This window comes from Botryllus schlosseri, chromosome 7 (genome assembly GCF_051294905.1).
Source record: "Botryllus schlosseri isolate E-star chromosome 7, Bs_hap1, whole genome shotgun sequence".
In the NCBI taxonomy this organism is placed as follows: Eukaryota; Metazoa; Chordata; class Ascidiacea; order Stolidobranchia; family Styelidae; genus Botryllus; species Botryllus schlosseri.
In genome coordinates, this window is record NC_137242.1 from 26,912,074 (window position 1) to 26,934,565 (window position 22,492).

General features: G+C 40.0%; 2 long non-coding RNA genes across 3 annotated transcripts; one reads left to right on the top strand and one right to left on the bottom strand.

Moving 5' to 3' along the window:
- Positions 1 to 9,825: 9,825 nt before the first annotated feature.
- Positions 9,826 to 21,722, top strand: LOC145442708 (uncharacterized). 2 transcript variants are annotated; one of them, XR_013916133.1, is made up of 3 exons: positions 9,826 to 10,263; positions 10,328 to 11,197; positions 21,504 to 21,722. It is a non-coding gene; the product is annotated as an uncharacterized LOC145442708 (long non-coding RNA). The 2 variants fall into 2 exon arrangements; XR_013916134.1 differs by having other exon boundaries at positions 9,831 to 10,263; positions 10,328 to 10,783.
- Positions 18,122 to 18,808, bottom strand: LOC145442709 (uncharacterized). The gene is made up of 2 exons (XR_013916135.1): positions 18,555 to 18,808; positions 18,122 to 18,274 (listed from the first exon to the last, which is right to left on the bottom strand). It is a non-coding gene; the product is annotated as an uncharacterized LOC145442709 (long non-coding RNA).
- Positions 21,723 to 22,492: the final 770 nt, after the last annotated feature.

Here is a 22,492-nt window from a genome sequence, read left to right on the forward strand (position 1 = left end):
ACATCAAGGACAAAAATAAACTACGTCCTTTCCTTTCATATATAGTCATTGAAGATATCACACTTTTATTTTACGCATCATGAAGACATGTGAAGGGTGACTCTGTGGAAATTGCAGTTGAGTGAACAATACTCATACCTACGACAGTGAACAATGAACATCGACCCGTACGAACAATATACTGCGAATGTAGCAACAATTAAAAACATGTTGTCATCTAAAGTCATGTTCGATTTCTGGGAGCCTCGTCTTCACGTTTAAAATAAATCACCCGGTACGCGGTAAATCCTTGTGCACCTGGTACTTTTCCCCACACGCTATGACTTCAAAGCCAAGCGACAATCAACCCAAGCATTCATCTAAATTCTAAGACATGCTGACCCGTGACCGCCACACTGAATACGCATATGACGATACAGGGTGGATTGCACAGATACCGATTGAAAAGTAATCATCGATTGCCTTAATCGGCGATAATTTGATCAGCGAGCAAGGTCGCCTGGTGACTCTGTGGTACAGATACGGATTCGCCTGTGAGTTATCTTATCGTGGATTACTGACGCTCCTGAGTTGATGATTCAATACGCTTCGGAAAGAGAAATGATAGATACTTTCAATGCGTGATGAAATACCACTGAGACGCTAATTCAAGACGTATATTCCCCTTAACATTGTTATTTTCATAAGTAGGTAGATATTTGTGCATGCGAATTAACGGCCAAAACTGTATTATCACGAGTTGAATAGCAAATCAATCGAACGTGACATCGAATATCTCAAAACAACTACTCTTCAAAGCGAGAGCTTCCAAATGCAGCTGATAGCATAGGAATGCATGAGATATAATTCTAATATGTGAACCATTCTATTGTAAACTCACATGTCTGCTATATGGAACGTATAATAATCTCGAAACATAAAAGTTACGTTTCATCTCTTCACGCATCATATCGCGTAGATAACTAAACAATGTCTGCGAATTGAGACGAATAGTTGTTTTTCACGCAGACGGTAACAACAATAGAGTATATGAAACACCTTCAATTATAATTGCGTTTCTATAGAAAATCTTTGAATCCGTTGGACGGTATCACTCTAGCCCAGTGGTTCTCAACCTTCTTTTAGACACGCCCCCCTTTTTGATAATGAAAAATTTCGCGCCATCCTTATCGTCATATCACAAAATCCAACTGGGATGCTAGCAACCCCAACAGATTGTTTGGTGGTATGGTCGGTTATGAATGTTGATGAGAGAATAACAAATATGAAATCGGGTCTATATAGAGAGAAACACGCGTGTATTGGAGGTAAATCGCGCCGAGCGCGAAAATTTTTTGTCAGGTGACTGCTTCTTCGCGCCCCCCTTCAGATGTTTCACGCCCCCAGGTTGAGAACCCCTGCTCTAGCCACATTGTAAATCGGAAAAGCACAGTCGTTGCAATCAAGTGTTCATTGCGTTAAACCCAAGCCTCGCGGCGCTTCCGTGCAAAATCCCGAAGATAATCCTTCGTCTCATCCGGCAATGCCACTTCGTCAATGTATCCTTCGACGGAGCTAAGCTCATCACCATCCATTACAGACAGAATATGTTCTGCGGCAGTCATAACGTAGTAAACCTTATCCCTTGGACGTTTGAGCGCCTCTCTGAAAATCTGTGGAAGTTTACCGGATCTGCGGAGTTTAAAATAGTCGTTTCCAATGAGTTCGTGGTCCGTTGGTCTCGCTCCATTCGACTGCACGACTATATATGTGTTGAGCAAAGCGACTATGATCTCCCAATCGCCATTTGCCACTGCCTTATCGACGATCCATATTGCATCTGACGACCCATGTATCGTTCTCAGTTTCAGTGCGTTGAGTTCAGACACACACTTTCCCACGTTTATATTAGATGCGTACAATTCGCGTGTAGCCGATAGCTCTGCCTTACAGTCATCTATCTCATTTTCCACCTCAGTTACTCGAAAGTTTGGCAGTGATCCTCTGAATTTATTCGGGTGTTCGGAGTAAAAAAAATGATTCGGCGAAGATACTTTTGCCATCGAAATGAACGAGCAATCGATCATGATTTCTTCGCCTTTTCAGAAAGTTGTTGAATGTACAAAATCTTTCCAGAACTCGATTCATTGTTGATTTCCTCAGCATGTAGTAAATGATAGTTCTCCCTTCAATGTCCAGTTGGTTGAGCGAAATTGATTGTAAACCAACGTATTCGTTTTTGATAAAACAAGATAGTAAATGCCACGATCTGCATTTAATTAAATTTTTTCCTAGTGTGCTGTTACCATCTATCCAGAGATTATCGTCTACGGTTATTGAAGTTTGATTACGATCAATATTTAGTCCGCATATGATATAAAGACAGTTATGTACGCTATAGTCTGCATCCGTCGGTTCAGCATCATCCTTAGCCCCATTGTTATCTCCATCGCATAACATAATATTACACGCTGAAATCAATACATTCAAGAACTTCTCCCGATCATCAATCCGGTATTTCAAGATTCTAAAATATTCCATGTTTGCTACAATGGCTTCACCGGCACGTTCCGTCATTCTATCTACAAAGTGTTTGCTTGTAGTGACGAAACGGCAAAACGAATATATATTTTGTGCCTGGCCTTCATCTATCCCTATCATCGCGATAAGAAACATGACGGACCTAATCAAGTTATCGTGGTTATGGTCACATTTACCATCAACCTTACCGTCACAATTCCGTAAGATTGGGTCGTACGTAATAGAATATCCTAGATGGACCAATGCTGCAATCATCGTCATAAACTGCATTCCAACAAAGACACCAAATCCCAGCTGAAGTAAACTGATAACATTCGAAGTCTTGTCTACGCACGTGAGTGTGACGGACGAATTGCCCGTCTCTAGCTGAAGAATATCATTGGTAATTTCACATGTTACAATCACGTTTTCAGACACCGCTCCATTTATCGATAAATAGAGAGCTATCGCGGCGCACGGCATTGTAAAGCCGAAAACAATGATGCATCGCCTAGTGTATTGATTCCAAATGTTGGTGCTCTTACTTGCTTTCGGAGATGATTTTAGGAAACGTCTGAAAATTATTTCTATAATTCTTCGAATAGTGCCATGTTTGGCACCGGAAATTGCTGTTATCAGGGATATACACGAATTTCGCATCTCTGCAGCGGTCATGTTCAATTCCAGGATACTTCGTCCAATTTCCGAAACATCGGCGAGCTGCTCCTTCACACCAGCCAGATGTATCCAGAAATTGGTAAATATAAACGTAATAATGGACGCTGTTAAGGCAATGAAATCACCGTATCTAATATGCAAAGGAATGTTCTTGTAGTTGCAATAAGAGTTAACAGTGTTGAATTGAGACGCTTCCAAAACAAGTGGTTCATTCCGCACATCACTGGTAGGCAAACAGTCGAATTCTAATGGGGGGAAAAATGCTGCCACGAACACTAAAGCAAGACTTGCTTTGTAACAATATTCTCTCCAAGTTTCCCACCATGGCTTCAGTCTCAGCTTATAGAGGGTATCATCTGTTACTTCCGTCAGCATATCAGCAAAGAACATTCTATTTGAGTATATGTCTACAGTATAATTTCGATCAATGTCCTGTCCCTGTATAACGAATATCAAAGTTGGTTAAGTTTGCGATGGATTCGAAACGTGATGGCTTCGGCTTCGTTCGCGAGCTCGCAATGATTACATGCATAACCTCCGTTCACGTAATTTCTTTATAATAACTAGTCGTTGCTTGAACATCCGGAAAATTAGTTAATAAATGTTTCTTCTACTCTATACACAGACCACTGCCTCAAAATACCAAATTGAATTCGCTTTGGTTGACATATTAGTAGACATATTAGTAGACTTATTACCTGGATCATATCAATTGTTATTGCAGTTTGCCCGCCATCTCTTCACTGGAAGACTATTTCGTTGATACATTCTGACAGTGTTGTGATGACTCGAGTCAGACTCAAGTCACCTTTTTCGTATGGCTTGACTTGACTCGAGTCAATTTGCTAAAATAACTTGACTTGACTCGGCGTATCAGAAATCTGGATTGACTCGTGACTCGGAGCAAAATGCACGAGTCAATTTCAAGTCATCAAGCAATCGATGTCGATAAAAATCACTCTATCTTGCATATGGTCGGATTGTTCGCGAACCGCAGGTGTAACCCATGAGAGCGACCAATCATTTTACTGAACTTCCATTGTTCTCTCACAAATAAATTGACCGCAAACGAAATGATTGAAGCTCACAGCTAACGCTGTTGTAAACTATTATAGTAAAGTAATTTAATAGTAAAATGTCCATTTCTGTTCTCTGTTCTTACCATTACCTCTTGTTTTATTGAAATTGAATTCTAATATAGTTTATATAGTTCTCCACAATTGGCTCAGGCTCGAATTGTACCATACCAATTGATAAATGGGTAATGTATTGCATATTATCAATTCGTTTCTCTATTCTCCATTTTGGCTGGTAACGGTAAACTGAGGCTCTGCAACTACTTACGTAGTTTAGCATTTCTACGTATATGTGAGCGATATAGCGCCTTCTTACGTGTACAACTGTACATTTAACTCTATATTCGTTCATAGGTTCTGAATCAATTACCACTCAATCTGTTTTTCAGACAGCTAGCAAAATGCAATTACGTAAGCATGCCTCATACTTCGAAAAGGCAACTTGAATTGAATTGTGACTTGACTCGTGACTTGACTTGACTTGACTCGAGTCACCTCCAAAAATCGAGTGACTTGACTTGACTCGAGTCACCTTCGAGAATCGATTGACTTGACTTGACTCGAGTCAAAATGGGCAATGATCCGAAATGACTCGTGACTCGAAGGCAGTGACTTGATCCCAACACTGCTTCTGATTAGATATTATACTATGTGTTTCATTGTGCATCATAACATTGGACACTCAAGGTGGGACACAGAAGGAATTAATTTGAAAAAAAGAACACCTTCGTATTACAGGTGAATCCAGCTCAGAACGCAAACTACTTCGGCAGCGAGTGTCATGAGTAGAAATTACGAATATACAAGGAATGTGGCTGGGCACAATGAATCGTGACTTGAATCTGAATAATAGAGCATCAATTCTAAGGTTTAGGAGTCGAGAGAGATGATGTTTTCGAGTACTAAAATCATAAGGTCCTTGCCACTAAGAGTTAAGCGATAGTTTCTATATTATATTTCCCGCCGTGTAACGATCTAAACCTCCATCGGTTGTACGATTACGAAACAAGTAGTACAAAGCTACGTACGTTAGCGGAAATAAACATCTGTGGAGCCGAAGACTTCGCTTTGTCTCCCGGTTTAGGAGAGATTACATTTCGCGGAATAGGTTATATTAGGGTCAGACATGGGGTAATCGCGATTAGTAATCGTAATCGATTACGACGATTACAGCATTTTCAAGTAATCGTAATCGCAATCGATTACATTCGAAAAAATCCCGAAGTAATCGTAATCGTAATCGACTACTTCCCAAATTTAATCGATTTCTTTGTGAAAGAACGATTACTTTTAATTTGTACAAGGACTGTGACATAAACTGAATACTCGTGAACAAGGAAGAGATATTATACCAGTTATTGAGAGCACAATCATCTGATTTTCAAATACCACTGCTCATTATTACGTCAGAGGTGGCCTATTAGCTTTGCTTGTCTTTGCGTATATTGTGTTCAAACATATGAAATAGATATTCGATATTTTCGATGTACATTAGTGTGACTGTAAGAAAACCCACCGTGCTGAATATTGGTTTATCAATACATTTCAGACGCCACTACCTCGCAGCAGGATAATTAATCAAATCACCTCTCTGCCTAAGTTAAAATAGCAACTTTTGTATTGATGTTTGGTTATGCTTAGTTAGAAGTACACTATAGAATGTAATAGTTCTAATTCTTTAGTTAAATGCCGTTTCACCGTTGCTGCTTGGCGATATGGCCTATATGGTACGAACGTACACCAGACAAAGCGTTAAAATTTTGTACTCGTAAAATAAAACATTATGGTTTCCACAACGAAGCATTAAAATCAACAGCTGCTGATATATATCATAACGGGGCCGTTGTTTTGCCGTTTTTCGAAACGGCAGCTTGTATTACATTATCTGCATTAAGTTGAAGGCAGAATTTTATGTTCACTTTCTCTTATTATCATATTATTCTACTCAAAACGGGCGCCAATCGCTATTTCACAATTTTTTACTGAACATTTGGACCTGCCGCCATAGCCAACGGCTTGTATGCCATGTTAGCGTGAGTTGTAGCTAGAATCAGGATCAAGACATCAAAAGCGTCCCCCAACCAAACTTTGGTCTTGGGCCGCCATAGGGTAGTCAATTTCGAAGTTGAAGATTTAGTTTCGTCAATAATATTGGTAATTGCATTATATTGCATTTTTAATCCTATCTCGGCACCCGATGGTCCGATTTACCTGAAGAGCGGGGGGCGCGTATTTCATAATTATAACATCTGGTATGTTGCAATAATTACTTTATTGTATGTTGTTAATTCGTGACCTCCTCCTGTCTGTTATACAGCCAAAAGATATTGATTGTAGTGGCCCAAACATAGCAGACTAAAAGAAAAACTTGCGTGGGACGCACACACAAATTGTCATGTCTAATGCTCTGTGGGTGCCCGGGTGGCATTTGCATCGTGGGCTCAGATTGGAAGGAATGGACTGTTAGTCACGCCCACCCAGCGCGGCTATTGACAATGGACACATATACCCTAAGTTTTGGCCAATGACTTTCTTTAGTATCACAGTTCGTGGAGTCTCATGTTGGCCGAAACTGCATATGTCTTTTGATGTGTCGAGGACGAGCGGTATTGACTGGCACCTAAATGCCTATTGCTATGAATTATGCATGCTTTATTTCTTGAGTTCGTTCCCCGTATGCATTTCGAAATCAAGCTATCTAGAGACATTTAAATCGCAAAGCTCAAAGAGAATTTCCAAGTTAATGAAATCTCTCGAAAATACTCTATAATTTATGTTGGTTTACGAAATACGTCTGAGTCCCCTCCAACCACGCTCCCCACCCTATTGGGGAATTTGGGGTGCGGCAGTTAGGGACCTGGCAAGAATGCAAATCATTGGGTGCGATAAACCGTCCTGAATAAAATGGGCAATTGGTACATTATGACGCAGCAAGGAAATGTCCCATCTTTTTTTAAATGCAGTTTTTATATCAGTGGGCCTTTTCAGCGCAATCCGTGTATTGCCTTCCAATATAACTACTACGATGCAAAATAAATGTAATCGTGAGTAATCGTGATTACTTTTCCAATGTAATCGTAATCGTAATCGACTACTTCCTGATTTTGCTGTAATCGTAATCGTAATCGTAATCGCGTGATTCAGAAGTAATCGTAATCACAATCGATTACATTCATGAAGTAATCACCCCATCTCTGATTAGGGTTACCATACGTCCTCCTTTAGTAGGCTTTGTCATCCTTTTTCAGATTTTTGAAAATGTCCTCCGAGGACGCCTAATTAAATGTCCCCCTTTTTGGCAACTCGTCCTCTTTTGCGGCTTCTACAGGTAGTATAATGGACAGGTTCAAGTGGAAATCGGCATAAATGACGCTAAATAGCTAATACGGACGTTCGAGCGGGTCATTCGGTTTTTTAGTCAACTCCACAAATTTTCCTGCAAAAATGGCAAAATCTTCTGTTTTCCGCCTTGATCAACTAACTTTTCTGATTTGGTAAAAGTGTCCCGCTTTCCCGATTCCAAAATATGGTTGGTAACCCTAGACCAGTGGTTCCCAACCGGTGGGGATTTCCCCACTGATGGATAATTTCGTCATCTCTGGTGGGGAGTAGACTCACTTTTGAAAAAATCTTAACAGTAATATTCTCCTTTAATAAATGTCGTTTTGAAATGCCGATCGTATTTCTAATATTTCATAGCTCATTTGCAATTCAGCGATTCATATTATCAGTGCCTCCAATCAGCGAGAAGCGCCTGAGATCTCCAGCAAATGTCTTTATTCATGTGTGCACCATTATCGGTCACGGAACGTCGTAATAGAAATATCCTGTTTCGTTGTAATAAGAGCTCACATTGCTGAACATGTATGCAAGGAAGATCGTGGACGCGCTAATTGACGGCACATCCGGACTCGTTGCAAATGAAATTACATATTTATTTAATTTCAAGTTCTTTTAGTAGCGTGTGAAAGTGTAGTTTACAGTAACTTATATATATTCGTCAACATCAGGAAGTTTATCTGACCCATGTATTATTCGGTATTTACGTATATATTGCTGCTACTCCGCGACATTGGGAACATTTTCAAACCCATCCTATTTTTCTGTTGGCTGCGAGTCGGGGTATACATATATTTACGGAGTGCGTTTACGCTTACCAGTTCACTGCTGTGTTAATTTTATTGTGTGCTGATCAATTCCGGGGATCGTAATAATCACCAATAGCACGTATATTAAGGCTCTTCAAAAATGACTATTTTTCTTAAATCGTACTGGCTACTTGATAAAATTGTTAGGTTACCTAATTTAAGCCTACACACAAAATTTGGTTCAATTCCAGCCAGTAACCGCTTTGCTACAGGAGAAGAAAGTTTCTGTATATTATATAAAAATGAATTATAAAAAATTTCAAAATTTTCTGTCACCGCATGAACGTTTTTGAAGAGCATTTTTGTAGAGCCCTGACGTATATACTAAGCAAAGTCTTGCAAAATTTTATTGGAAAGGGTGGATATAGAGATTTTAGGTGGGGAATGAAGGCTAGGAATAATTCGGAAATAGGGAATTAAGATAAAAAGGTTTGGAACCACTGACCTAGACTATACAATCCGCGAAGTTACTTGGATCTCAGCTTGACTCATAAGTAGGCTACGGAATGTAGTCGACGCACTGCGTCTTTCTTCATTTTCCACGGACTCGTACCGGAATGCTTCTTGGTGTTATTCGGTCATGGTACGATAACTAGTATTCTCGGAGATAGGATATGCTTTTGATCTCCGCCCTATCTACCCTTAACTCTGGATATCGTACGATAAAATATAACATTATGGAATCTAAATGATAATAATAATGTAACATGCCAATGCCGACAAATGTTTCCGCGGGTTCATGTATGCCTATCTGCCCAGTTGAGATAGGGATATGTAGCAATAAATTACTACGGCGATAGGTAGGCGGTAGGCCTACTATATAGTGTACACTGTACACATTATTCGAGGGACGAATATAGTGAAAGCATGTCATAGCCTATAGGAAACAAATTTATCCTAAACTATAAATTCCATAACCTAACCGAACATAAACCAATTCCTAACCCACGCTCAGGCCCGGTTCTTCAATTTTAGCCTAAACCTAATCTGAGCCTATTCGGTCATTGTTAACAGAATCAGCGGACGCTACTACCATAGATAACTAAGGTAAACCGGTTTACCCTAGCTATATATACTACTAGCCACATATTTCTGAACGTATTCAAAATCCCCTTCAGGTAATCATTTACTCTATATCGGTCAACCGAGACTGTGAATTGTAACTCCCTTGATCGACTATTATTTTACCATGCCATTACGATAATGTTCCGAATAAATGGGGTAGTCTAGGGATCGTGAAATTGAGCATGAATTGAACAAGATTTAAATATAAATTGCACCACTACTTCCCTATTTATTCAGAATTTTTTCGTATTGGTATGGTAAAATAGTAGTCGATCAAGGGAGAAACAATTCACAGTCTCGGTTGACCGATATAGAATAAATGATTCCGAAACAGGCGATGTTCACATAGAGAAAAAATTACCGAAACATTTCCGAGAAAAGAGCGCGTTCATACCTATTTAGAGTTACCGCGAACTTATGTTCATACAGGTCGTTTTTTCGGTAAATTCGCGGGAAATTATGGCCAATGAGTATGAATGCGATTCTCCGTAAGTGTTGATAGTTACGAAACCATGTCTGTCGGGTGTTTCAGTTGCAATATGCTTGTGGAAAACGATGTGAGAGAGGCATATTCGTGAGATGCGGATGGCTCCAACTTTTAGCTATGGGATGTCGCGGATATGCCTTCTCGATGTGTATGGGGCTATATACTCAATATACCTGTATCAGTAATAGAGCCCGAGCATGTTCCTGGCTTGTATATTATCAACCGAAGCTGAGAGCAGAAACTGAAAGCCAGCAAAGAGGATAGAGTCCTGGAATTAAAAGAACCACCGATCACATCTGCGTACGACAAAGTCAGTCTATCTTTATGATTGCTGCATAATGGTTTGGGTAAATCTAATCATGTACATTGTACAGAGAAACCAGGGAATTCGAGAAATCCGTGAGAGAAACATTTGGTATACTCTGCGACGAGCTTCGAGACCATAACGAAAAGCAGCCAGCAAATTATACGAACTCAATTTCTCTTGCTTGCTGAGCCAGACTGGAATCGGTGGTTGTTTTCGACAACATGTTGCGCGTGACACACGGATTTCTCGCGTGACTGCAAAATTTTCTCCGCGTGACGACAATTCATCCGCGTGATTGAAATTTGCCGGAAAGAATTACCACTCTCATTTTCAAATCAAAGGTTTGGGAGACGGATTCTAAAGTTTCTTTTCGGTTCTATTCAGATTACGGAACATATCATACGATACCGTAACATGACACTGCGCACACCGTAACATGACATTGCGCACCAAGTGAACAAACTACGCATGGGGCAATTATGCAAAAATGTGATTAGATATGGCTACGATAAGTATGATGTCCGTAAGTATGATAGTATATCTATATCTATGTTTTGAATACAGACAAAGTTGAGCGATCAGTGTCAACTGCAACGCTCCTACCTCCGATATCTCGCAAAATACTGTTCGATACGCCGGGCCCGCGCCACGTACAATCGTACATTTACCGTATAGTATAGTTTTACTATCATCACTGACTATTATGTGGTGAATCGAAGATGATCGAAGAGAAAATGAGCCGGCATTATGCTTGTTTGAACTAAATTCTGTAATGACGAAGTCTTCAGACACAATTTGTTATTGTTGTTTATTGACTGAAATAATAAATTATTTATTATCGCATATTGGTCTCTTGTGCAGACATGTACCTCAGCAGCTGAGTATAGCTGTCGCTCTTTGGAGGCTAGCCAATGAAGCCAATCGTTTATAGATCCAGGTAAACATCAGATGTATTTTAAGAAGGCAAGTAGCTGTCACAAGTTGATTTTAATAAAAATACTTGCTAGTGCCTAGCAGACATGGGGTAATCGCGATTAGTAATCGTAATCGATTACGACGATTACAGCATTTTCAAGTAATCGTAATCGCAATCGATTACATTCGAAAAAATTCGGAAGTAATCGTAATCGTAATCGACTACTTCCCATATTTAATCGATTACTTTGTGAAAGAACGATTACTTTTTTGTACAGGACAATGACATAAACTGAACAATAGTGAACATTCGTAAAAAAGGATTAGGCCTATACCAGTTAGTGATAGCGCAAACGTCAGATTTTCAAATGCCACTGCTGCTTATTACGTGAGAAGTGGCCTATTAGCTTTGCTCGTCATTACGTAAGTAAGAAGTATCCAGCTATCCACACATAGTGAATAGATATTCGATGTACATTAGTGTGATTGTAAGAACACTCACCGTGCTGTGTATCAGGTTATCAATATATTCCATCCACACATAGTGAATAGATATTCGATGTAGGGGAGATGTGGTACCGATGGATCACTGGGACCGAAAATACTTTGAAAATTCTCTACGTTAATTCCATGATTACACTCCGTGAACTTGTCTACAATTGCTTGCTGGCAAAATCTATCCTCACATACAAAAAAATTCGACGTGCGCGAGCAATGGGGTCTCTCACAGATGTTTTTTGTTTTGTGGGGTGTAAAGTAAATTTATATCGACATTAGGGTTGTCCAAAATTTGAAAAATTTCGAAAATGCTGCGTTGTAATGTCTTATTCTATAGATTATTGATTAAAAACATCAACAAGCCTGAAAGAAGCTCTCAGGAACGTCGTTAAGATTTCTTACAAAGCGTTTGAAAGTAGCTGCCAAAGAGTGGGCGGGCCACCGACGGCGAAATTGCAACTAGGCTGGCAATGACGAAACCACGATTCTTGATTGGGTAATCGGTTATGCTTCAATGATGACGGCGGCTGTCAGCTCTGATTTGGGTGCTTCACCGTGTTTGACAGAAGGAGTAGGTTTTGCTGCTGCTGAGTCTGTTGGTGACGGCTGTAATACTGTAAAAGCGTGTTGTGGTTTGATGAGTCAATAGTAGTAATGTAACAGTGGTTCTTCGAATGTATCAGTTGTAGCAGTAGTTTCTGTTTTGCGGAGGTCGAGTCTGTTAGTAGAGACGGGAATTTGTAAAGCGCATTGTGGGTTGATGCATCAATAGTTGTAATGCAACACTTGTTCCTTGCTCAATGTTTTAGTTGCAGCAGCATTTTCTGTTCTGATGCGGTCGATTTTGTTAGTAGTGGTTGTGGTTATGTACAAGGGCATTGTGGGTTGGTGAGTTAATAGTCGTAATGTAACACTTGTTACTTAAATGTTTTAGGCGTAGCTGTAATTTATGATAGAAGGCAAAAATATTACTGTCATGGCAGAAGCAAAACGGCGGAAGACTGTGCACTTGCCACAGAGAAGAACAAGATCTCGATCTGAGCATTACTTGGTCGGATATGCTTGCGATTACATCTGTGGCTCGAGATTACCAATCTTGCGAGAAGTAATGAGTTACTTTCTGCATCTGAAAGACCATTGCCCTCAGTCAACCCCTACTCGTGAGCTATGTAATGTGGTGGTTCATGATGTCATGACAGTGTGGCAAATGGCGAGAATTGCCACAATACTTAAAGGAAATGCGGTGAAATTACTTGAAAAACTGAACAAACAATATATTTTTCTGAAGGCGACCATGAAACGAGAAAGTGATCCCAAGGGTAAGAGGAAAAAATTCACGGAAGATTTGGACAAGTTGTGGGATATTGGAAGTACAGATGCGATAGCAATAATACAAAATGACATTTATCTATCACATGATAGAAAGCTCGAAGACATTGCATTCTATGAAGATCAACAGCAATCTCGCAAATGCATAATGTTGGGAAGAGACAAGATTCTCGCTAAAGACATCGAAAAGAAAACAGCAGCCATGGCGGATAGAACTGTTAAAAACATTCAACATGACTCAATAGTGATGACTATGTTGTTTTAGCATCTTCTTCATCTTCAAAAGAGGGTGATAGTTTGAGTTCAAGTTCTGATTATGATGCTGATGTTGGTCTTGGCACCTCGACAGCCATTAAGCTGATGGCACCTAAAAATATTATGAATAATACCCATGTGTCCCAAGCTCTGGATCGATTGCAACTAACAGACAACAAGGCAACAATGCTGATCGGAGCATTTATTACGGCTTGTGGCGGTGACATAGCAATGTTCTCTCTGTCAAGATCTTCGACAAAGAGAGCCAGGGAAACAAATCGTCTTGAAATTTCCAAGGATATTTCAGAAAAATTTGCAGAAAATAAACCTCAACATGTTGCTATTCATTGGGATGGAAAGCTCACAGAGGATAGATTAGGAAATCGGTATGAGGCTCTGTCAATTGTCCTATCTTGTCATCCTCAATACTCAGAAGGAAAACTACTTGGCATTCAAAAGATGCAAAATGCTGCAGGTCAGACGCAAGCAGAAACCACTTTCAACATAATTGAAAGTTGGAATATAAAAGATGCTGTAACAGCTTTGGTTTTTGACACTACAGCAAGCAACAGCGGCTGGAAGAAGGGTGCAGCAAAGATTCTTGAAGACCTTCTAGGAAGGAAGGTGTTCTACCATGCATGTCGGCACCATGTGTATGAGCTGGTAGTGAAAGACGTTTGGAAATCTTTATTTGGAAAGGCCACAACTGGACCAGAGAATGCATGGTTTGCCCACCTTAAAAGGAACTGGAGCAGTCTTGACAGGGAACAGCAATTCAAGACTCTGACTATTCCTCTATGTTTTGCTGAACGAGCTGCAATGATAGTTGATAAGTTCAAGCTACTGTTGAACAGAAAAGATTTTTTCACACGGGATGACTACAAGCAATGTGTGACTAATGCTCTTGCTCTTCTCGGTGCAGATGAAGATATACGTCATCACAAACCTGGTGCAGCACACCATGCGAGATGGATGGGTACAATTCTGTATGCTCAAAAGATGTTCATGTGGGCCGACCAATTAGATTACAAATCTGAAGAAGTTGAACTGCTGCGCCGCTTCAATTTATTTTTGGTTCTCTTTTATATCCCTGCGTGGGTGGATTCAAGCATTGGTCGTGATGCAGCTGGTAATGACTTGAGATTCGTTCAGCACATGTTGAGTTATAAGGAATATGATGAGCAAGTTTCCACAGCTGCTTCACGAAAGCTTTTGAAGCACGACTGGTATATTGTTGAGGAAACCGCTGTATACGCCTTGTTTTCACCGACGGAAAGCAAGGAAACCCGGGAAAATATGGCAAAGGCGCTCCTGCAAGTAGAGCGAACTTCCAGTTTCAGAAGGGGCCCACCCTCGTTGAATGCAACTATACAGATCAACAAGGACAGTACGTTGTCTGACCTTATTGGGCCCCAGTCGTGGTACATATTTGAAGTTTTTGAATGCTCTGGGGATTGGCTGCGTCAACCGGTTGATGATTGGCACTTTTCAGATTCATTCAATAAAATGAATTGCTACGTTAGTTCTGTCAAAGTCGTTAATGATGCCGCAGAAAGAGGTGTCAAGCTAAGCACAGACTATGCTGCAATCTTGACTGACAATGAACAGCAAAGAGACAGTTTGCTTCAAGCTGTGGAACAGCATAGGAAGATTTTTGGAGACAGCAGGAAGTCTACTCTTATCAAAGGCCAGTGATCTGCAACACTGACCCTGCGATATACTTTTTAATGATGCCTTTTGTAAATAGCATTTTTGCCTTTGTTAAATCTTGAATAAAAAGTGTAATATGCGTTCGTTTTAGAGAGAGACGTCGACTTACCATAACAAGCCATAAGGAGAAATTGACTACTGGTTTGCAATTTATGAGTTACAGTCGTTGTCAACTGGTATGTTTTAGAAGGCTCGAAGGTAGCACGATGCATGCATCTAGTTCATTCTTATCTTAATTGGCCAAGCTCCTGTGCAAGAAGTAACAAAACTGTTATACACAGTGTTCAGGTAGAAAATATATTACTGGATCGTTATGCTGTTGTCGATGGCAGCATTAACAACGTCAATTTACCATATCGCCAATGCCACGAACAGAAATGGCTGCAAACCAACACAACAGAGTAGAACGAAATCGTGACCAGCAATGATCACAAAATCAGTATTTCAGCCAATCAGTAGCTTATTATTACAGGTTCCAACCAATCAAAATTCTAGGTTCGTGATTGCCCGCCCACTTCATCGATTCCCCGCCCACATGCAGACGGCTACTTTCAAACGCTTTGTAAGAAATCTTAACGACGTTCCTGAGAGCTTCTTTCAGGCTTGTTGATGTTTTTAATCAATAATCTATAGAATAAGACATTACAACGCAGCATTTTCGAAATTTTTCAAATTTTGGACAACCCTAATCGACATGTACATGTTTCTTTGTAACCTTCAACACGAACAAACCAGCAATCATTTTTATTGTGAAGTGCAGGTCTTGTATCAGGCTATATAATGGCGCCTATTATTTTTTTCAGTACTTTCCTTGAGTGGAATTTTTTTCGATTCATGTATAAAATTCGTGGGGTGGGGACCGATGATACAATAGCCAAATCAAGCAAAATAATCCAGCATACTAATCATAAAACAAATGAAACATCCTACGTACAGAAAATCTTTATGTAATAATTGTATATGATGTTTTATCGCTATAACGAGGTGTTTGGTAATCACACTGTCGATTTTCGGGCAATAGGGGAGATGTGGTACCGATGGATCACTGGGACCGAAAATACTTGAAAAATTCTCCATGATAATTCCATGATTACACTCCGGGAAATTGTCTACAAATACATGCTGACAGAATCTTTCCTCACATGCAAAAAAATTCGACCTTCGTGAGTTATGGGGTTTGTGATGAATGATTTACGTTTTAGGGGGTGTAAAGTAAGTTTGGATCAACATTTTCATTTTTCTATATCACCTTTCAGACTAACAAACCCACCACAATTTTTGATGTGAAGTATAGGGCTTGTATCAGGGTATATAATGGCACATAGTTTTTGAATCAATACCATCCTCGAGTGGACTATTTTCAAGTCAATTACAATGTTTATGGGGTGTTGGACCTATGGTACCATAGCCAAATCAAGCAAAATAGATGGACCAACTAATCACTTAGCAACATAAACTCGCCTGCATATATATATAGGCTGTAAATTATAGTTACCTGTGGTGTTTTATCGCTATTACGAGGTATTTGAAAGTCAAAATGGCGATTTGCGGGTAATATGTATGTGGCATTAATTTTGTAAATTTAGGCGTAAATCAAAGCATGATTTTATGCCAACATTTGAGTTGTTATAATCTATTTTATTCTTGAAGGTCGCGAAGAAACATTCTTCATTGGCTTGCTGTAGCTTAAATTACAGTACACAACAAAACAAGTTAATAAATTCGAGATTTTGAGCGTATGTCTCATAGGTCCCATGGTCGTGTGCCTTTGGACCCACCGGGTGGGGACCGATGACACGTTCGAGCAACAAATTTCAAACGTTTATAAATTTTTTTTGAAAAGGCGGATATTCATGGAAATGTCCGCGATAGGTAGAGCTTGTATCGAAGTGTCGAGACAGCAAAAGATCTGCTATTCTCGGCTGAAGATTTGAGGGCCAGAGATCATTTTGCAATTTTTGATCCATCGGTACCACATCTCCCCTATGTATGTACCCTCAAATTTATAAGTCCAAGCCTAAATCGAAACGTGATTTTATGACAACATTTGAGTTAATATTTATTCTATATCTTGACGGTTGCGATCAAACATTCTTCTTTGGCTTACTGTAGCCTAGATTATAATACTGAGCAAGAAAAATTGTCACATCTGAGGTATTTAGGGTATATGTGTCATAGGTCCCCGGGTCGTGTGCCATTGGGCCCACCGGGTGGGGACCGATGACACGTTCGAGCAACAAATTTTGAACGTTCATAAATATTTTTTGAAAAGACGGATATTCATGTATATGTGCGCGATATGTAGAGCTTGTATCAAAGTGCTGAGCCAGCAAAAGACCTGCTGTTTTCGGCTGAACATTTTGGGGCCAGCGATCATTTTCCAATTTTTGATCCATCGGTACCACATCTCCCCTACATTAGTGTGATTGCAAGAGTACTCCCCATGCTGTATATCAGGTTATCAATACATTCCAGACGCCACTACCTCGCAGTAGGATAATTAATCACCACTCTGCCTAGTTTAAAATAGTAACTTTTGTATTGATGTTTGGTTATGCTTAGTTAAACGCAGTTTGGCCGTAGCTGCTTGGCGAGCAGTAGGCCGATGTAGTACGAAAGTACACCGGACAAAGGTTTGAAATTTCGTAGGCGAACTAGGAAAATAAAACCTTACGATTTCCACGAGGAAGCATTAAAAATCGACAGCTGCTGATAAGCGAGTCGTTTCTCGTGATGGCCGCTTGCATTACATTATCTGTATTAAAACTCTTTCGACGCCGCGTATCCCCATATGTTCGCTAGAGATTGTCTTCAAAACGCCGCGTATCCCCATATGTTCGCTAAATCGAGAGAGCGTATGTTTGTCTCGAAAATCTGACATGCCGTTTTGCGTCCATGGCAGTCGGGGCATTGTGCGGTAATGAATTCAAAATTCAAGACTTGCTACTAAGAAACAATTTTGCTGGATTACCTGTACGGAATAGTAACTTTATTTGATATATATTTCCACGACGGTAATGATTTTCAACAGATGCCAATACCTAAAGACATTTTACATCATTATCACCAATCTTTAGCGACACATCGCGCGTTACGTTAATATACGGATCTACTGAAGCCACAAAGTCAGTACATGTACTGCGACAACACAGACTTCACACCAATATATACGTATTTATTCAAGTTTTTCAAACGTAAAATTGCATCGGGAGATGACGAGGACTCAACGGAGACAAATAATGATGTTTTTGTGCGGATCGTTGCTTGTAATCGTACACAAATGGGCTCCGTCGGTATGTTACTGCGCCTGAAAAACAAACTTGAGTACCGGTACTAGCAGAAGTCAAATTTTCGAGCCATTATTGCGGATTTGACGTCACAATGATAACCTTGAAGCATCGACGGCCGAAGATCATGTCGGCAGCAGTATTTCACGACGGTTCTGAACCTCCGCATTGCCATTGAAAAGGAATTTACGATTTAAGGATAATATAGTATCAATATATAATATAATAAGAATATTCTGTGAAATTTACAACGTCACAGCTAATCTATAAGTACCATAGAAACACCAACAAAATCCATACCTTGGCAGCAGCGCGCCTGAAATCAGCCAAACTTCAGTTCGTACCGAAGCCTGTCCTAGCAACACGACAGGATCAATCAAGGCACGTTACGCATCATTAGATAGATATCGTTCGCGGCTACAATACGGACGTAGGTACGTCTCGGTAGCTAAGGTAGCGACGAAGTTACGATCGGTTGAAATTGGGGTTATTTGGTGAAAATCGCGGCGTTTTGAAGACAATCGTCAAATTTAGCTCGGCGTCGAAAGAGTTAAGTTGGAGGCAGAATTTTATGTTTACTTTCTCTTATTCTCATATGATTCTACTTGAAACGGGCGCCAATCGTTATTTCACAACTCAACATTTGGACCTGCCGCCATAGCCATCCGATTGTACACAGTGTTAGCGTGGCTTGTAGCTAGAATCAGGGCCAAAACAGCAAATCGTCCCCCACTCTAAACGTTGGCCTTGGGCGCCCATTGGGTAGTAAATTTTCAAGTTGAAGATTTAATTTCGTCAATAATATTGGTAATTGCATTATATTACTATTCATTTCTAATCCTCTCTCCGCCCCCCATGGTCAGATTTACTTGAAAAGCTGGGGGCATGTAATTCATAATTATCACATCTGGTATCTTGTAATAATTACATTATGGCATGTTGTTAATTCGTGACCTCCGGTCTGTTATATAATAAAAAGATATTGTAGTGGCCCAAACGTAGCCGACTAAAAGAAATACTTGCATGAGACGCACACACAAATTGCCATGTATTTAATGCTCTATGGGTGCCAGGGTGGTATTTGCATTGTGGGCTCAAATTGGAAGGACCGGACTATTAGTCACGCCCACCCAGCGCGGCTTTTGACAATGGACACATAGTAGCCTATACCTCAAGTTTCAGTCAATGTCTTTCATTAGTAGCACACTTCGTGGATTCGCATGTTGGCCGAAACTGCATGTCTTTTGGTGTGTCGTGGCGCGGTATTGACTGGCACCTAAATGCCTGTTACTATAAATTATGCATGCTTTTTTTCTTGAAAAGGAGACGTATGTATTTCAAAATCAAGCTATATAGAGACATTTGAATCGCGATGCTCGTAGACAATTTTCAAGCTCATGAAATCTCTCGAAAATAGTTCATAATTTGTGTTGGTTTACGAAATACTTTTGAGTCCCCTTCGAGCTCGCTCCCCACCATATTAGTAAATTTTGGGTGCGGCAGTTGTGGACATAGCAAGAATGCAAATCGTTGGGTGCGATAAATCGTCCTCTATAAAATGGGCAAGGGGTACTTTATGACGTAGCAAACAAATGTCGCATCTTTCTTTAAAGAAAGTTGTTCTCTCATTAGGCCTTTCAGCGCAATCCATATATTGTCTTCCAATATAACTTTTAAGATGCAAAATAACTGTAATCGTGAGTAATCGTGATTACTTTCCCAATGTAATCGTAATCGTAATCGACTACTTGCTGATTTTGCTGTAATCGTAATCGTAATCGTAATCGCGTCATTCAGAAGTAATCGTAATCGCAATCGATTACATTCACGAAGTAATCAGTAATCACCCCATGTCTGGACTGCCTAGTAGGGCTAGCCACATTGATTCGAGTACTCGAATCTGAATCGAGTTTCAACTTTAATGATTCGAGTCGAGTAGTAAAATACTATTTTTCGAGCCCTGAAATTACACTGAAAGTTGATTTACTAACGAGAATTATACCGCAGTTTTAATACTATTTTCCACTGAGTAAGCCTTGAAACCTTGATTGGCCGTGTCGCAACATACGAGATATAGTACAAAGCTACGAAATTTGCTGAAAATAACACATTTCCTAAGTTATGACCATCCCATAACACTGTCAAGCAGTGCAATGAAAACGGTATGGTCGAAAAAACACCAAAGTATCTTTAATGTGACGGACACTATGCGTTATGTTCTTTATGGTGGCATAAAAGGTAGCCTACACATTTGAATTTTGGCATAGTACATTGTGTTGTGATGTCATCATGATGATACTCGACTCGAAGCGTAAGAAGTGATTCCGAATCGAGTCACTCAGGTAGCCTACTCGATTTTGCCCAGCCCTCAGTGCATATAGTAATATTTCTATATTTGTCATGGCGGAATGTCAGCCAGTTTCTGCGTAGCATACCACTACAAAAAGGTCAGACAAATTTGGTCTTGAATCATTATGTTAGAAAAAGAAGTCTGAAAGACCAATTGTTCTTGCCAAGTAGGCTACTTTCTGTCTCAAAAGTAAGACCGAAATTGATGAAAACGCTTATAGCGCAACATCTTGTCCCTTGATTTCTGGCTTTTAATATTTGTGAAAATGAAAGAATGCCTAATGTATCAGATTGAGACTAACTATATATATTCGCGACCTCCAGTTTGCGCTCGCAGAAAGACCGTCGACTATGAAACCTACGCACAAAATGATTGCCACATGTTGGACGAAGCTTTCGATATCGATATGTCCAGGTGCCGAATAGTCCAGTCCTTGCGAACCGAGCCCAGCGATATACAGCAGGCTTGCAATATAGTCAAGTGACAATATTATTAATTTATCAACTTCAAAAATTTTTCGCGTTTCGCGCGGCTGGTGGCCCCCAGAATAGTCTGTCAATCGAATGTGGCGATTTGACGGTTCTAGTTAAAGTCGCGCATTTTGAAATTACAGTACTCTGTACGAGTCTGAGTGTTGCGGGTGGATAAAAAATTACCACAGCAACATTTGTACCAAACATGCATTTGCTGCATTCAAGTTTTTCAGGATGACTTCATGATTGGGAGCCAGAGGGTTCCCGTACTAGTCTACATAACTGATGACGCAGCCTATCCCTTTCAGCCCCGACTCATGAAGCCTTTTCCCTGAAACACAAACAGAGCATAAACTAAAGCTAATTTCAAATATGTAATATAAATTTCCTTTCTGCTGCCCTTAAAATTCACAATTGCTTTTTCAGAAACTTAGCAAAGCACACATGAAGGTTAGAAGATTTTGGTCGACTGAAGGCGCGGTGTTCAGCTTTGCTCAGAAACTGCAATCCGCCAAGGCCAGAATGATACAGAGGATGGTATACGCAATGAAGACAAGACCTGGTGGTGATCCAAGTATCGCTGGCCCAGACGTCGGAAATGCCCTGTGTGACTTTCTCAATAAACAATGCTCTTGCTTAACCAGATTGTGCCGTTTCATTTTATTCATGAGAGAAATTATAACTTAATGCACACTTGCACAATGCACAGTTCCACCTTTTTCATCAGTATCCTCAATCTAGACCTGCGAAAAGATCAGATTAAATTACACTTGCCTAACATTGCATAACAAAGGAATGACTTGCTTGTAACAAGAAAATGAAGGCACAGGTGAAAACCAAACTATGGCTTGGATGATGGTACGATGGTTTACCAGTCCGTTGGTACTATTTCAATTTTGGTTAGTGATTCAGAGCTAAGGACATCATTCTCTGCTGTGCTGCCACTATCAAAGCAGATGTTACTAAATCCCCTTTTCAGTAGGCGTATATGACGGTGACTAACCTACCAGAGGTGGTCAGTAACGAAGTACTTCTACTTTTTGGAAGTACTCAAGTAGTTTTCCTCTACTTCTGGTACTTACTCAAGTGGATCTGATTTTCTCTACTTCTACTTCGTAATATTTTGTGATCTACTTACTTACTTTTCGCTATTTTCAGTTTGTCAAGTAGAAGTAGTTGATCCCCCAATACGAAAGATAGCCTGAGCAATTTCGGGCTGTTTTCACGGCTTACCAACATTTAATATTCATAAAAGTCAACTAAAGCTTAGAAATTTTGTTGCGCTTCGCGCACAGTAGTTATGGAGTCACAAATATGAAAGTATCAGTGAATATAATTTAGGTACCGGATTGCTTGGTTACGCTCACAATGCGTTGTCGCCCGTATCAAATATTTCATCCCAGTAAATATGGACC